The sequence below is a fragment of the Humulus lupulus genome, chromosome 1 (genome assembly GCF_963169125.1).
Source record: "Humulus lupulus chromosome 1, drHumLupu1.1, whole genome shotgun sequence".
Taxonomy (NCBI): Eukaryota; Viridiplantae; Streptophyta; class Magnoliopsida; order Rosales; family Cannabaceae; genus Humulus; species Humulus lupulus.
The window spans coordinates 67704097-67709183 of record NC_084793.1 but is presented as its reverse complement, the minus strand read 5'-3'; the positions used below and the strand labels follow the sequence as shown (position 1 = coordinate 67709183).

General features: G+C 35.2%; 1 pseudogene; it reads right to left on the bottom strand.

Annotated features, from left to right (window-relative positions):
- Positions 1–773: 773 nt before the first annotated feature.
- Positions 774–3108, bottom strand: LOC133795022 (mRNA export factor GLE1-like; annotated as a pseudogene).
- Positions 3109–5087: the final 1979 nt, after the last annotated feature.

The following is a 5087-nucleotide window of genomic DNA, read 5'->3' as shown; positions in this document are numbered from 1 at the left end:
TTCTCAAATTTTGTTTCCACTCTCTCAATCACCAAATAAAGCAAAGAGATAAGAATCTGATCCAAAGATACAATAAACTAAACGTACCTTTCTAGCAAATGCTCCAGCACTGATAGATTGAGGGTAAGCAGGATTTTTGAGGATCTTGACAAGTTCTGTTGCTTTTTGTCTGCAAAAGGAAAATAAATCTTTCCACCATATTATGTAAAACAATTTAGTCATTTACATGAGAAAGAAAACACATTATGTGAAAACCAACTAGGTAAGTAACATGATAATAAGCTAATTAGATAACTAGTTGTTGAATAAAAATATGTAGATTGATGGACAGAAATCCAATATTACTTGACAACATCATTAGTTCCTGTAATCTGCCATATCAATTTAGAGATATTTCTTTCATGGAGAACATAATCTTGAAAAGAAATAACATTATGTGAGAAAATAAATATTTAACATATCAAAAAGAACTTTAAGAAGAAAAAAACAAGAGATGTGCTTAAAAATGACAATCATACATAGCAATAACTGTGGAATGATAAGTAAGAAATTTAATATACAGTAACATCCATGTTTACGAAATCCAATTAAATCTCATTTGAATTTAGTGTATAAATACATTCTTTCAGTACTATATATTTAAAACAGAGGGGAATAGAGTGGAGTGTCAAAAATGAACTATTGCCAAAACCTAGCTGATCTTTGTGAAAACTAGGGCTAAACTAGATTTTTAGATAAAAGGGCAAATGATTATATCTATAGATCAGTACAAGGTTGCTATATTTGCTTGGTAGCCAAATTACCTGCTGATGCTGAATTTATTGGTTTTTCAAATTCAGATTCCTTGGTTTTGGCTTTAGTTTGCAATCCTAAAGCTTCCTTCTGAATAGCAGCCTGGCTTGACGCTTCATTGGCCTCCCTTTCAGCAGCCTCTTTTGCTTCTCTTCTCTTAGCTTCCATTGCAGCCCTATTTGCTTCTTCAGCTTTGAGTTTTGCCTGCATCAAAAAATACTTTTATTACTAACAACAGCATAAAACCAAGATAATATACCAAAGCGCATTAAGATTATATAGAATAATATGTAAGAATAATAGAGGACTGTGACAACCATCTTTAGACATCTACCAAAAGAAATGAATAATCTGGGCAGTCAACAAACCTCAGCTTCTGCTTTGGCTTTTTCTTGGCGGAGTTTTTCTTCCAGGAGAGCTTTCTCTTTTCTTTTGGCCCCTTCATAAGCCGCATCACTTCTTATTTTCCTTTCTTCTATCTGGGACCTGAGTTCATGGTCCCTTTGGATAGCAGTCAAGTGATTATCAAGTGCTTCAGCACTACAGATGATGACCCAAAAATTAGAAAACAGAAAGTCCAAATCTGACTTAAACAATAAAAAAGAAGAAGGAGATGAGAAATCATTAAAATTCCAAGGAAAAAAAATATCAAAAGCATGAGCACTTCAATGAGGGGAGGCAAAAAAACAATACAACATTATTAACAAAGGAATTACAGTCTTACATTTTTCGTTGATATTGGGTATCAAGCTTTCTCTCACTTTCATGCCTTGCTTCTCCATACTTATTAACTCGAAGAAATGCAGAAGAAACCTTTTCATTTTCACTCATCAGATCTGACTCTATTGTACAAATTTTGTTCCTAATCTCCTCCTGTTATTGAGCCAATTAATATTGTCATGCACCAAGAAGGGAATTCTACGACCACAATAAGAAGAAAAATTTGCAGGGAAACCCTGGAGCTCCAGCATGTGCCATGGTATGAGATAAGCTCTTCATGAGATATGTGCCCTAGTTATTCATAATACTAATTGAATAATTAAACATTTTGCAACAAAAATTATGCACAAATTCTACATCAGACGAAACATCATCCACTAGATAGCTACAGACCTTGACCCCGAGTTGATGTTCACTGGTTAGCTCCATCAAACCTCCTTCCACCAATCCTGTTTCCTCCATCAAGTATGGCTGAATTTCAAGAGATGACTCATTCTCAGAGTCGTCATCATCACTAAGAGATAAATCAAGAAAATACAAAGTATTAATAGAAACTAGTGAGATCTCTAACAGTCAATGTGATATAACATAACATAGATATATCCTAGAAGTCTGTCATGAATACACAGCAGCTGGATAAAGCTTTCGATGACAGAATAGGGATGCAAAACTTGAATTGATAAAAACATGGAATATAAGTAAAGAAAAACAATCAAGGCCAGTTAAATGCATACCTAACATAAAGGTCGTTAAAATTAAACCGATTAGCAGAAAGGGAGCTTCAATCTTGAGCTTCCTCATATGCATTTTCAATTTCATCCACCTCATCATCGAGGACACGCATTACAAATGGCCTAGAACTTCTTTCTACGCTCTTCACATTTATAAATTGACTATACAAAATTTACAACTGAACGCTTAGTTAAACAAAAAAACACACATGCACCAAGCAGTTATCTAAATCACACACATACATACTTACCATGATTGCACTTTAGTGAATGTCATTGGGACTTTGGAAGAGCTACTAAGTTTTGTTTCCAATGCATTAAGCTCTGTTAAAAGAGCATCGAAGCTCCAATCAGGTTCAGGGTCGGCAGCAATTCCCTCAACAGTTTGGGGACAACGAAGTTCCAACTTAACAGCTCCCCTAAACAAATCCAAATTGATCCCACAGATCAGAAACAACCCATGATATCAACAACCATTTGCTTATATGATTTAAAAATCATAATTTTCAGTCAAAAAGAAAAGTGTCAAATTCGTATCTCTATTCCTAGATGATAATCAAACTATGAATTCCAATAAAAAAAACTGCATTCTCTCTTTATAAATGTAACTAAATTACAGAAGAAAATTTAACCAAAATATGAACGATAGAAAGAATCAAGCTTGAAACTTACATTGCGTAAAACTTCAATTCGAAAAGCTTCGGTTCCCCCAAATAATAGGGTTTCCGCAATCCACTGTATAGTACCTCCCCTCGTTCGTGGCTCAAAATGCAATCACCAACACCGAGTTAGGGTTTTTGGTTTTTGACCGTTGGCAGCAATACCACACTGGACGAAAGAGGTTGTTCAGTGATGGCCAAGAAAACTGTTTTAGTCCCTTCTTGGATTAAAAAGAAAAGAGAGAGAGTACTCACCATGAGACAAGAGCAAAATTTGGGCCTAGCCTCGCACTGAGAGAGAGCCTCCTCTGCTGGTTTGCAGACGATTTCGTCGCCACTCAATGAATTGGTTAAGAACGAGTATATCGCTGGGAGGTCCGATTTCGATAGCATCATTACAAGTGAGCTTTCGAATCAGTGATTATCTGATATTAAATTGCAATCTTAAATTAAAAAAATACCTCACATAGACAAACGAGGTTAGAGTGCTCTTGCCTGGGTTTTTGCTTCCAGCAGGAGAAATGCCGTGAGGGAGAAGGAGGAGTTAGAGAAGGAGCAGCAAGACTTGCATGAGGGAGAAGGGGGAGACTGAGCAGCAAAAATCACGTGAGGGAGAAGGAGCATCAAGACTCGTACAGATCGTGGTGATCTAGCGGCTGAATGGATTAGAGACATAGTGTGAGAGAGAGTGAGAGAAGGAAAGATAGTCGAGTCTGAAAGAGAGGGGCAGAGGAGGCAAATGGGTTAGACAAAATTTTCATTAGGCGCTTCTTTCTTTTTTATTTGGCGCCTAAATTGGCTGTGAAAAAAAATTAAACATGTATTAATAACGTTTTTTAATAAGTGTTGTTTTTTACTGTAATATATACTCAAAATTGTTGTAGTGTTTCTTGCGTCCTTTCGGTCATCTGGTAATTTATTGATTGTGAGGTATTCCACTATGGGGGTTATCCAGGTCGGTTTTGTGTCAATCACTCTGACCTCAATCGGTTCTTTCGTTATGCTTGGTTGTTCTAAGAAATCCACTGGGACTACGTTTAGTGTATCCACCTCTTTGGTGGTGGTAAGTCAGGCTAAAGCATAAGCATTGGAGTTCTACTCACGGGGTACCCGCTCAATGGAGCAGAACTCAAACTTAGACAACTCAACTTTAACCTTAGCTAGGTAAGCTGCCATTTTGCTACCTCGAGCTTGATAACCTGTACATTCGGCCACAAAGTCAGCGAGCGCTTGACTCTTGATTGCTGTGCGTGGTATATACAATATCTCGAACTAGCTGAGTTCGATGGCCCACTACTACTACAATATCTAGTAGTAGTAGTAGTAGTAGTAGTAGTAGTAGTAGTAGTAGTAATAATAGCTAGTATTAGTTATAGTATGTTCATTACTATGGATTTTGGTTCAAGTCGGGACTTAGTTGGAAACTCCTAGCAATAGTTATGGATTTTATAAGTTTAACCTATAGTTTAAGAATATTAATTATAACATAAGGTTTGATTAATATTGCTGGTTATTAATATGATAATTATTATAACCTAAGGTTTAGATAGAGCTAATAAGAATATGACACTTGTCATGAGCATGGTTATTCCTAAGGTTATGATTATTAGGGAATTATTATTTTAATAATAAAATAAGATAAATATAAGACTTAGTCTTCACCAAAATCTGATAGGAGCATGATATTTGTTACAATTTTATTTATTTGTGGATTAGGATATAAATAGATTTTTCGTAAACTTTAGGGTACTGTAACTTCCGACCTATTTTTGACCTAGTTATGTTATGAATTTTGAAAAATAGTATTTCTAAAAAGTTGTAGATAATTTAATTAGCTTTCTAAAGGTATAACGAGAGTCCAAATCTGAGTTCTACAGTTCTAGATATGTTGATTTTACTGCAGGGGAGTTTAGAGTTACGAGATTTAGGGAGTTAGAAGTTAGGATTCTATTTGTTTTTATTATTTTAAAAATCAAGCTTTGAATCCTTAAATCTCTCTGAAAAATTTGACCAATTTCTAAGCCTTTGTCTAAAGGATATTCAAATATTTTCAATTAAATTTATTATTTTTATTCAAAGCCAAAAAGAAGATTTTTATTCCTAGAACTCTATAAATAGGACCTAGCACCAAGCATTTTCATTCATTCTTCAAGCATTGATCAGAGCCTTCCATGTGCTAGTGAGA